This window comes from Maylandia zebra, linkage group LG8, assembly GCF_041146795.1.
Source record: "Maylandia zebra isolate NMK-2024a linkage group LG8, Mzebra_GT3a, whole genome shotgun sequence".
Classification (NCBI taxonomy): domain Eukaryota; kingdom Metazoa; phylum Chordata; class Actinopteri; order Cichliformes; family Cichlidae; genus Maylandia; species Maylandia zebra.
In genome coordinates, this window is record NC_135174.1 from 26,754,706 (window position 1) to 26,768,024 (window position 13,319).

A 13,319-nucleotide genomic window follows, 5' to 3' on the forward strand; every position below is an offset into this window, starting at 1 on the left:
TGACTCGGCTGATTTCTTAAACACCTTAACAGGGAGATGCTCATATTTCTTACTTTTAAATTTTTCATTTATCAGGCAACAAATAAAAATTATTTGCCGATACAGATTTATTGGTGTCCAAAATATCTATTAGGCTATGATTTAAATGATTTTAGCAAACAGCACCTTTTACACCTTGCTAACTAAGCTAGCTAACATTATCTGATAACTTCAGCACTCCACCCTAGAGCTCAATTTTGGTCACTTTGGTTAATAACAAAAAAACAATAAAAATGCAGTAGTCCACACTTTATAGTGGCTCCAACCATGTTTTAAACAAAGTCTTAAGAGTTTAAAGTGAAATGACAGGAGAGATTAAGAAATATAGCATTTATGTTCACCTCAGGATAAAGTCCAAGCAATATTACTACATGTTAGCATGCTAACAAGCTAAACAAAAAAGAAAACATTCAAACATTAAACAGGTCTAATATTGAATATCATTCAGCAAAATGCTATACTGTACTATACTTAAGATATAACAAAGCTATTTAATTAAATGACAAGTCAAAACCTGAAACAGTAGTCAAAATAAATAAATGAAGGTGTCTTGTTTGTTAATAGCCTCTCAGCTAAAAAGCTAAGCATCTTTATTGAGTTTGTTCTAACAAGCTAACCCTCTTTGTTATGTTTGTATTAGCATGCTGACGAGCATCCTAGCAAGCTAAGGTGCTTCTTTCAGTTGGTGGTTTAAACATACTGAATTTAATTAATAGCCCTATTATCATGGTAACCACCATGCTAGCAAGCTAAGCAGCTTTCATTAAGATCCCTTTATAAAGTTAAACTTCATTACAGGACACATGGGCATGTTTACAAACATCAAACAAACAAATTTAGCCTTGGTAAAGTTTTAACAAAGGGTTTTGAGCTTGTTCATCGCATTTTAACTGAACACTGTTCCAGAGGTTTTAAAGTTCAGCCAAGTCATCTTTATTTCTAAAGCAGCAACACTGACCAAAGTGGGGAGCATAGAAATAAAAATACATGAGAATAAAAAAGAAAATATTAAAAACAAAATTTAAATACCAACACAAAATAAAAACAAAATGCCAATTAAATCTCATCAATATTAGTGCTTTTAAAACTTAATTGAACCCATATTTACCTCAAACCACTGTTGAAAAAGGTATGGAGCCCCGCAGGGGACATGGGAGAAAAAAAAAATTAAGACGCAAAAGTTTTGCGAGATCTCGCAAAACAAACTCGGGATCTCGCAAAACTTTTGCAAGATTTCGCAAAAGTTTCATACATCTCCGAAAACGTCGGAGCACTTTTGCAAATATGTGATGTCTTGTAAACCGAGCAGATATCTGACGTTTACACAACTACATTCACGCCTCAAAATATCTTAAAAGTGTATTTTGTGACCCAGAAAGAGTAATATTACAACTAAGTAGCTGCCGCCATTGTTGGAATTCAAAATGTTTTGCGAGATCTTTTGCGAGATCCCGAGTTTGTTTTGCGAGATCTCGCAAAAGTCCGTCTTAGTTTTTTTTTTCTCCCATGTCCTCTGCAGGGCTCCGTAAAAAGGTAAACTGTCTGCTGTAATTTTACTCACTTTGCTCTGACCCTAAAGGACTCACAAAATGCCAGCAGAGCCAAGGTTATAAACACAAGGAAATCAGACAATGACTCTTTATTAAAACAGGTAATCAGTTACGGAAAACCAGGGAAATGTCCGAGTTATAATAACCTCACTGGCTGGAATCAAGGTTTGTACATCCTGAAATAAAGGAAATTAAACTTGGCAACGCATACCAGCCGACAGACGGGTGACTGTTGTGTTGCCACAATCATTAGGAATGATTTAGCTGCAGTCATGAATCATCCCATGATTTCTCCTGTGTGCAGAATGAAAGCCCCCACGGGACTACAGCGTCTACATTTCCAGTTAAAGGCTTTCACTTATCAGCATTTCAAAATAAGTTTAGACTGTGAGCGCACTGACAAAAGAAGGGTCAAAAAGGTTGAGGGACAAACGTGGCGTGGAAAGGGAGACTTAAGTTTACACTAACATGAACTCACGCAAACCTTTGAATGAATAGCCCTATTTTACTGTAAGTACCCTAGCAAAACATTTCCCAAAGATACAATTTCCAGTTGTGTCAACTACAAAGCACAGAAATATCTTCACGGATTGTATTCCCAACTCACATGGACACAATTTTGCACCTTTACAGTACTGCAACTATAACTTTAAGTTTTAAGTGGATGTTGTTACCTAAAGGCAGGGGTGTCAATCATTAACTAAAATGAGTTTGACATCCCTGCATCAACGGCATCGAAAGTCATCACCCTCTAGTTCCACTCTCTTTAATAAGCCATGATAACTAGCCTAACCACCAGTGTGCTATGCAAACAGAAATTTGCACATTACAACCACTTACCATTGAAGCTGGTAACTAGGGGTGGGTTTTGGTAATCGATTAAAATCGATTCTGGCTTGGATAACGTGATATTGATTCATTAAATCCTGAATCGATTTTTTAATATAAATTTATTTTGCCCAAAATGCCAGAATCTCAGGTGAAACCTCACAAAATTTCAACAACCACCAATCAGCTAAAACAGTAAATGAGAGCAGGAACTGCACAAAGACGTAAACACAAAGCGCGGATCCGCAGATCAGAATCAGTGAGATGTCGCCTTTCTCACCCGACGGCAGGGACACGGTCGAGGCTGAAAGCCGACAGCTCGCCGATTCTGATGTTTTGGCGGCTCCGCGCTTTGTGTTTACGTCATTTTTTCGCTGATTCTAAAGCTGTTAGTTTTATCTCTCTCCAAACAATACTGACTGAACCAAATTCAAATTCAAATTCAAATTTTATTTGTCACACACACACAACCATACACAGTATGACACCTTTGATAAAGTCTTACGAGTGTCAGCTTCCCTTTTATAGATACAAAAATATGCAAATGTACTGATCTGAATTGTAACATTTCTGACTGTCTGAGGCAAAATTTCCCAGATTTAAATCGAATCATTTGAATCGAATCGTGGATCAAATCGATTCGGGACCTTGTGAATCGGAATTGAATCGATTCTAGAAATCAGTGACGATACCGAGCCCTACTGGTAACCCTGATCAGCTTGTTATAATGCCCAGACCACCCACCTAAGCATTATTCCAGACCTTGCACCTGTTAAGAATAACATTAAATGTTGCTTAGCCACCTTCTGTGAAGGTAAAGACTAAAGGGTTTGTTGAGACCCTTCTAACCCCTTCACATAACTGTAAAACAACAGGACATTATACACTCATACAGCAACTCAATCACAAGCCAGTAAAAGGTTTATTCTCCTTTGTCACTCTAATGTGGACAATGTTTTAAAAAGTGAACATTTTGTTTTATTCGGTGACACCTGAAATGTTTTTTCCATTGGGTAAATGATCACTTTGAAAGAAAGAATTGTAGCAAAATAGCTAAACTTAGCTGTATTCACATTACAGCTAAGTTACAATGTTCAATTAATGTTACAATGGTCCATTAATGTAGATATCTAATCTGCCAATCAGTTGACAGATATGCAATGCATTAACAGTGTGTTTCTGGATAAGTCAGAAAATTTTAGTGGAGCATGCCCTTCACTCGAATTTTCCACTAGTAAAGAGACCAGCAGACCAACATATAGTTAGCACACATAGTTAGCATTCCAAGATGGCGGCACTGAACGTAAACAGTGTAAACCGTGCCAAAACTGTTAACTCTGAATCTGTACAGCCATTGTTGTGTATTTTTGACTTACTAAGCCATATGCAGAGCACTGACCAGGCTCTATCTGTGAATTTGATTTTTACGTGCAAAAAAATAAGTATTATGCTATAAGTTTCCTGAAACTTGGGAGTGGCGTCACTCCCAAGTTCCAATATCCAAGTTCCGAGGTATCTGGAATGTGGCAATAGGCATGTAGATAAGGTCAAGACAAACCACTGAAGTTCAAACTGGGCATCAGAATGGCGAAGAAAGGTGATTTATGTGCTGGGATTTTCAAGAGGACCATCTGCAGGTTTACAGATAATTATCCCAAAAAGAGAAAATAGCCAGTGAGTGGTACTTCTCTGGGAGAATTTGCCCTGTTGTCACGCTTGCTAGGGAAGAAAGTGAGGCTCAGTTTGAGATCTCAAACTGGTTTCTTGAACATTACAAGGACTTTACTGTACCATGACGTCCCCATTGTCCCCAGATCTCAATTGGAAAACGCACCTTGGGATGTGGTGAAACAGGAAAGTTGCATCACAGAGCCGACAAATCTGCAGCGACGGTGTGATGCTATCGAGTCAACATGAACTAACATCTCTGAGGAATGTTTGCAGCACCTTGTCAAATCTCGTGTCTGAGGATAAAACGGGTTTAATAACAACTATTACTGATAAATGATGATTTACCTTAGTCAAAAATAACTTTGGTGGTAGCTTTCTGACTTCTCGACTATAACAAAACCTTAAACTAAATAACTGACTCTGACAGTTAGACATTTGATTTATTGTTAATATCACTTTCAGGGTTAGCACACAGCGGTTCCTTTTTTTTAACCCAGGAAGCTACATCGCTCTTTTAGAGTTCAGTACTATTGTACTTTGGTTTTAGCTCTGTGACGCGGAGCTAAAAGTTAGGCATGCTTTGAACAACTATGCAAAACCGGCGTCTATGCAGCTTTTGTTTGAGTAGTGAAGTCACCCACAGGGAAATTCAGAGCTTCTGTCACTTAATTTATGATGAAAATGTATGTCAAGAAAAACAAAAATCAGACCCCAGGGAACAATTTAACACACATATGTTGTTGTTTGTTTTTATTATGAGGGAGACATGCTTCAGCTCCTTACATCTCCTCCTGTGTTTTCCCCTATAAAGTGTACATGTCTCTCTTTCTGAGTGGGTGAAAATGAAAGGTCTGACATCCTGTTTCCCCATTTTCATTCTTTGCACACTGCACAGCTGCCTGCAGATACTCTACACATCTCATGACTGTAGCTGGAGGTGTCTGAAAGGAGGGGAAGCAAATATTAGGAGAATAATCTGGAGTTTTTTCCCTTTTTTTGAGCAGCTGATTAGAGATGCTGAGCAGCTGATCTTTCATGTGGGACAGCCCACGGAGAGGATGGCAGCGCTTCCTAACTGTCACTCAGTGCATTTAATATTAACGTATCTCTGTATATATACTCATCAGACTCAAATTGAATTTCCCCTTGCTCCACATTTCATCTGCATTAAAATGCGTACTTCCCCCCGACACACACACACATTCACCCACGTGGCAGCTCGTCATTTTTCGTCTTATTTATGGCAGGAAAGCATTTCTAAAGCATATCTAGAGCTCAGACCCCATCGAAATGGCTCAAATGTTCCTTTAATATGCTTTGTTCCCTTCTGTGTAACAGACAGGCGAATATTCCTAACATCCAGCACTTTCGCAGCAAGGAGGAAGCGATTTAAACATCAGCCTCTCCCGTGAATTTCTACACAAACATAAAAGCCGTTACTCGCCTTGTTTTTGAGCCGATTCTGGTCGTCCGTGTCCGGGTTTTTACGGCAGCTCCACGGGCGCCGTCTCTCCACGGTGACTGTCGGAGGAGCAGCAGCAGTCCGCGGGTGTGCTCGTCACGGAGATCCTCAGTCCGTGGGCGGAGACAGCAGCAGGGTGGGATGCGAGCTGCGCAGGCCCCAGCTGCTACACCGATGTTTGTGTGTTTGTGCCAAAGTGATATCTGGTGTTTCTATGTGTAATGTGTGTCTTTATTTATATTGTTAATAGACTTTAGTGAACAGGGTTTACAAAGGGGCTATATCTACAATAAAGAAGTTACCTGTTTTGGAATTATCTACATGACCGCGTTATTGTACCCAAATTATAATCAATTTAGTCCATGTTTGGACACTTAAAATATCTTCATAGAACGATTGTTATATTTGTTATATTTCTGCTACCCTCGTGGCCTCACACTTAAAGGGGGGGGGGGGGTTAATGTCAGTGAGATTTTTAAAATGGATAAATAAAGAAGTCAGTTTGCCAAAAACGGTGTGGCTTCTACCTGTCTCAGGGGATTTGCTGATTTCACGTATGAGGGCTATATTAGACATATATTTCACATATTACAGGCCAAAGGGTGATTTATAGCAGTTTAAAAACCAGAAATCACTTTTTTTTTGGCAAATGATCATCTTTTGGCACAGGAGATTGCTTACTCTGGCTGTGCTGCACCTTACTTATGACGTTCTGTTTACTTTTTAAACCTTAAAAATTCTAACTGCACTACATCACCTAACTCTGGTTAATGCAATTGTATCACACCTTTTGCTCTTGCACGAATTGCTGATAATTGAAACATCCTTCAATGTTGAGCTCGAAGAGTTTTCTTCTTCTTTGGCCATGTTCTCTCAATAATGCACACCTTTTGTTTGTTGCTTACTTTTCCCGTTTCTTTTATTGACAGCAACACCGGAGGGAAAACCATACATTCATTTTTAGCAGTTCGCGCTTCACAACATACGGAACAGGAAGTGATGTCACCTATAATCACCAAAATAAAATCATTTCCAAAATAAAATGACAATGAGAAAACATCTTTCACAACATAAGATAAATTAATATATTTACTCGTGAGAACACAAATCTACCACCCCCTTGTTCTCATGCTGTTAACCCATAGCATCTTATGCATTTCCAAAGAACCATTTTTTAAACTTTCTGAGTCTTGCTCTTGTAACTGGTTTTGTCAGTATGTCTGCAGCCATTTCTTCTGAGGGACAGTGTTCAATGCGGATTTTCCCTTCATTTACCGCTTCACGAATGAAGTGATATTTCACATCAATATGCTTCGACCTCTGTCTGTTCACTGGGTTTTTACTCAAAGCAATGGCCCCTTGGTTATCCCCAAACAGTTTAGTACATGTGTACCTTTTTCTGTCCATGCCATTTAACAGTTGGGTTAAATACATGCTTTCCTGAGTAGTGGTTGCAAGACCAATGTTCATTCCACTGCAGGTTGCCCTGCAGTGGAATGAACCCGCCCCCCGACCTTACACACACAACACAGACATCACATGGGGATACAAGTCAGAGAACGGTTGCATTACAGAAAAACACTGAAATGTACACTACAATGGGAAAGTACAAGAGGAACAAAAGAGACCTCCACTCATGCTGGGCTATAGAGGACAGCATGAGAACAGGAAACAAAAAAACTCCTCTGCACAGAAAGCACACAACATTATAGAGCACGTGACCAGCAACAGGGTTGGGTAGGGGATAAGGAGTAATCCCAGGCAACACAGCAGCCATCCTGCCACTGCGCCGACTCTCCAGCGCGGGCCCAGACCCGCCTCATGTTCCCAGGAGCCAATAAGCATCGAAGGCATTGGAAGGGGAGGGGGGATGTGTGAGTGCTTATCAGTGTAAGTGTATGTGTGTGCGTGTCCATAGTTCAGCTGAGACAGTGTCCTCCGCCCTATCAGGCTAAGTAAACAGTCTACCAGCCAACCCAGGTGGCCTTGCACAGAGTGGGAAGAACAGTCAACACACAGTCGTTATCAGGGAGTTTTTGTTTGGTTCAAGCCTTGAGCCAACAGCTGGCGCTGAGGGGATATCCGCATTATGATGCTGATGTTGTTGATTTTTCTTTTATGCGAGCAGCTCATGAGAATTTCAAAGCTGTTCTTTAACACTCCGACACTGGTCTCTCAATCTCCCGTTGGAGAACCGCGAGCTTCTCCATGATGTTATCAAACTTGTGCTCCGTGGTGTTGTCATTCTTGTGCTCAGAGAGCCAATTCTGAGAACTCACGACTGCAGTGAGCTGTTCCACGATGTAATCCAACTTTCGCTCAGAGGTGTTATTCTGAGTATTCACGGCAGCCGTAAGCTTCTCCAAGCTCTTAACCATGCTGCACTCAGTGAGCCCATTCTGAGAAGTCACGCCTCGTCCCATCGTTTCAATCCCAGCGGGCAGCCTTGGGGGGGTTTGAACAGCCGGTTCCGCTCTCTTAATTCTCCGATAAGCCAGGGCCAAGCCAGCTCCGATCAGCAAGAACCCTGTTATCATGGTTCCGAAGAGGTAGATATCTTCAGCGTCCTCGATCGACAGTCCCGCCAGGCACACGACCCTCCATTTCTGCCATCCGTCCATCGTGTATCCGGCAGGGAAAGTCCCTCCAGGGAACTCAGGCTCTCCCGAGCCCAGACTTCTTGTTGAGAAAAGGGTGTCAAAAGCATTCAGAGACCAGTTGATCAAATCCACAATTCTCTTTTAGGTTTTAGAGAACAGACTGTGAGAGAGTGTTCCAGGGAAAGTAATACACACGAGACAAGACAAGGACACAAGAGGCTAAGCAGGGAAGATAAGGGGAAGGAGGAGAGGAGAAAAGTGCGACTGCCTTCGCCGAGAGTCAAACGAGAAGCGCTTTTCCGCTTTTCCTTTGTTATCAAATTTCTCTGTTTCTTCGTAGGTTGCTTTTAAATTGTGTGAATGTTAAATCTTCACTGCTTTGAGTTGTGTGAATAGCAAATGGCTTGTAAGCTTCAGGAAGCCCCTTTAAAATCATAGCGATAAGTCGTCCATCACTGATAACTTCTTTTGCATTTCTTAGGGAGGTCACTGCTTTTTCAGCTCGGATAATATAATCTGTCACTGTGTCATCTGGTTTCTTCTGTAAAGACGTCAGCTCCGTGTACAGTGCGATGATTCTGGACTTGCCTTTACTATCGTAGTGGTCACGTAGTATTTTTAAAGCTTTTCTTCCATCGTCAGTCGCATCTCTCATTACCAGTGAAAGGCTTTTATCATCGAGAAAATGAATCAGTTCAGCGTAGCATTCAGAATTCTTCTCTGCATCTGGGTTAGTGGTTGATAATATAGTGTCCTTTAGACCAATGATCCGTATGTGGCCGAGAAACTTTGGCTACGTCCACACGTACACGGGTATTTTTGAAAACTGAGATTTTCCTTTTTCGTTTTAAAAAAATAATTCCGTCCACACGTAAACGCAGAAATGAAGGAAAATGCTGCTAGGAACATGCCAAAGCAACAGGTGGCGATATGTTGGCCAATCAGAAGTCTAGAAGCCTCATAGTAAACAAAGCTGGGGCATAGAAGCAGCACAGTCGTATGTGTGGAGGGACAGTAACTGTGTGTGCATATGTAGGCATTTAAACACTGCAGAGAGTACAATTAACAGTAAAAGTATTGTAGAAATTCATTTCACCAAAACAATAACGTGGCGCACAGTGTGACGTCAGAAAAGGCGCACACCTTTGACGCTAAGTTTTCTGTCCACACATAAATGCAAAAACGAGTTTTCGAAATTATCCACCCTGGCCGGCGTTTTTAGAAATCTCCGTTTTCAGTGACCGAAAACGCCGTTTACGTGTGGACGAAAGGTGCAAACGCATAGAAAAATCTGCGTTTTCAAAAATACCCGGGTACGTGTGGACGTAGCCTTTGCCTCCCAAAGTTCGTAACTGTTTTCGTCTCCGTTGAACACTAACCTCTGCCATCTTCCTCCTGTTGTGTCAGGTCTGGGCCCATAACCTGTTGAGCTCAAAGAGTTTACTTCTTCTTCGGCCATGTTCTCTCAATAATGCACACACTTTGTTTGTTGCTTACTTTTCCCGTTTCTTTTACGGACAGCAACACCGGAGGGAAAACCATACATTCATTTTTAGCAGTTCGCGCTTCACAACATACGGAACAGAAAGTGAAGTCACCTATAATCACCAAAATAAAATCATTTCCAAAATAAAATGACAATCAGAAAACATCTTTTACAACACAAGAAAAATTAATATTAATAAACTCGTGAGAACACAAATCTAACATTCAATAAACATTCCTTTGACAAACTTTAAGGGGATTTTTTTTTAATGTATACTGTTACAAACTTGCATGTTCATGTGTTTGTTTTGTGCAGGTGTTATATCTTTTTATGTTAATTCAGCTGTGCCAGGGCCCTGCTCCGATTGGTGCGTGGATACACCACCCCGATGTGACTGGTTCCAGCTGGAGGACCAGCCCATTAAAAGGAGGCTGGAGCGCTACAGCGGAAGAGGTCCTCGCGTTTCTCCTCATGACCAAGCGGTGTTCCTGTGGCAGCCGCTGGCTGCAGTGCGCTTAAAAGTTGTGGAAGTGGAGTGGGTAGGGGTGAGCTGCCGTTTCTTTTGATCACCCGTTTTCTCCCGTTTTGACTTAGTTAAGGAGGTCAGCCTCTGTCTTTATTTTTGACTTTGTTTTGGTAAGGTCAGGGGTGCAGGATTTGTGTAGATTTGTTTTGTTTATTGTTTTGGCCTTGGCTCACCCTGAAGTGTTGACACTCCCGTTTTGTTGTTCCTTTTTTCCACATTGTAAATAAATCACATTATAACGACGGATTTGTTTCATGTGGCTGCTTAGGTCTTGGGGGGGGGGAGAGACTGCCTCACTCATGTTATTGCCTGGCCCTAGACAGGTCGTAACAATACCATTTATTTTTCAGATAGAGACATCCATAAGTTTAGGAATGAACACACTGTGAATTTGAACCAGTGATTATTATTATGAATGAAAGGTTTTAATAATATAGGCTTTGTTAAAGCCACAACAGCAACAACTGGGAATATATTTCCACATTCCATGACTGTGTTTTGATTTGATGCATCACTGACATTATCAAAAAAGCCTAGAAGTTTTCTTTATATCTTTTAAAACACAAGCAGTCTTTGTGCATGTTATTCAAACAGGTAACCTGCACAGCAACAAGTAAATCATTGTAAACATGTGAGAAGAAAAACGAACTCCATGGACTCCAAACTGCTCTTTATTTTAAGGGTGAGGGGAGGAAGACGGGACAAAAGACACACTGTGGAAGAGAGCCAGAGATTAAGAATGATTCAATGCAGAGAGGTCTGTTAACACAATGCATCATGGGAATCCCCCAGCAGCCTAGGCCACTTGCAGCATAACTAATGGAGTGTTCAGGGTAAATGGCCTGCATTTGTAGCGCTTTTCTAGTCCCTAAGGACCCCAAAGCGCTTTACACTACATTCAGTCATTCACCCATTCACACACAGGCGATGGCAAGCTACATTGTAGCCACAGCTGCCCTGGGGCACACTGACAGAGGCGAGGCTGCCGGACACAGGCGCCACCGGGCCCTCTGACCACCACCACCAGTAGTATCTTGCCATGCAGCCAGGATGCAGCCTGGGATTGAACCACCGACCTTCTGATTAGTCGCTGACCTGCTCTGCCACCTGAGCTACAGCCACCTGATCAGCCCTATATGCTTTAGCAAAAAGAAAAGTTTTAAGGCTAATCTTAAAAGTAGAGATAGTATCTGTGTCCTGAATCCAAATTGGAAGCTGGTTCCACAAAAAAGGAGCCTGAAAACAGGGGTGTCCAACTCCAGTCCTTGAGAGCTACTGTATTGCAGCTTTTACGCGCATCCTTGTTCTGACACACCTGAATCAAATGAATACTTGTTATTAGGCCTTTGCCCAACTTGATGGCATGCTGAAGAGGTAATCCAACCATTTTATTCAGCTGTGTTGGAGTAGGGAGGCATCTAAAAATGCAGGACAGTAGCTCTCCAGGACTGGAGTTGGACATTCCTGCTCTAGGAACTACAAGTTGGGGCCTGATTATTCAAGACCTTATATGTGAGGAGCAGGATTTTGAATTTGATTCTAGATTTAAGAGGGAGCCAATGAAGGGAAGCCAATATAGAATAAATCTGCTCTCTCCTTCTAGTCCCTGTATGTACAAGTGCTTCAGCATTTTGGATCAACTGAAGGTTTTCCAGGGATTTTTTAGGGCATCCTGATAATAACAAATTACAGTCGTCCAGCCTAAAAATAAATCCATGAACTATTTTTCTGGAATGACTCTGAGAAAGGATATTGTACGGTTAGGGGTTTTAAAGATATTAGTGATATTGGGAAAATGGAAGAAAGCAATCCTACAGATTTGTTTAATATGTGCATTTAAAAAACATATCCTGGTCAAAAATGGCTCAAAGGTTCACAGTGTGAGAAACCATATCTCCAAGATGTATAGGGCTGAGTACAATAATTAACCTTAATGTGTAAAGAGGACTCTCCATTTACATTAACAAATTGGAGTCTATCAGATAGGTATGATTCAAACCACTGCATTGCAGTACCTTTAATACCTTTAAAATGTCATAATCTAATCTCTGCTCTAATAAAATGTTATGGTTGAAGGTAATGAACACGGCACTGAGGTCAAGCAGGACACGCACAGAGATATGTCCACTGTAAGAAGCCATATGACGATCATTTGTAACCTTCACTAAAGCCGTTTCTGTGCTGTGATGAGCTCTGAAACCTGACTGAAACTCTTCAGTTCCTCTGCAGATGATGAGCTGGCTAAGACAGCTGGGTCAGTGATGGCTATTTAAGTAACAGTTTAACCACTGCCACCTTGAAGGCCTGTGGTACAATTATTAGAGATAGGTTGATAATATTTAAGATTGAAACATTAATTAATGCTCTAAATAAATATCAATGGTACTGAGAGTAGCTGTACATAATGTCACGTCTGTAAAACGATTGTGGTTATTATTGAGCTGATTGGTGGTGTCGTTGGGAAAATGTCTTTATGTTGCAGAAAGACAGGGGTACAAGACCAGGCTTTTCATTTTAAGATGTGAGGTAACCATCCTGAACACGTCATATTGAACACAAGGTATTTCATTTTTTTAAAATGATCAATATTAAGTGAGCTTTTAATATAAAAACAATATCGTGATTTTTTTTCATGCTGTTTATTGAATCGGATGATTGAAGTCTGGATAAACAAGACATATGGGCAATTTATCAATGTATTCCTTTAACAAATTGGAGCTTTAGTAGCACGTGGAAGAGCCATACACAGCCACAACAGCCTGGCACCTCCTCCTAATGCTTCCTTTCACCAGCTTGGTCACACGCTGCTGTGGGATGGCATCTGTCGTGTTGTGTTTTGTTGTGAAAAGACAAAAGTGCTCAAAGTATAAGTGTTCAAAATTTATTATTAAATAGTTGTTATTTCAAGTTAATTCTACGATTCCTAAAAAGACCTTTTCTGTCGTTCAAGGAATCCTAGAGACAAATGATGCCGCACCCAAATAGTAAACAGTTTATTATGTGCCATAAAAACTCAATACCAATGTGCTTGGTCAGAAAGTCGAGAGAAGACCGTGGCTTTAGACTTGGCTCCTCCTATTTGTCTTGGATTTTTCCCTCAGGTCATATTACGCCCTGTATGGTGTGAACTTTTCACTGTAATATTAAGGCAACTCTT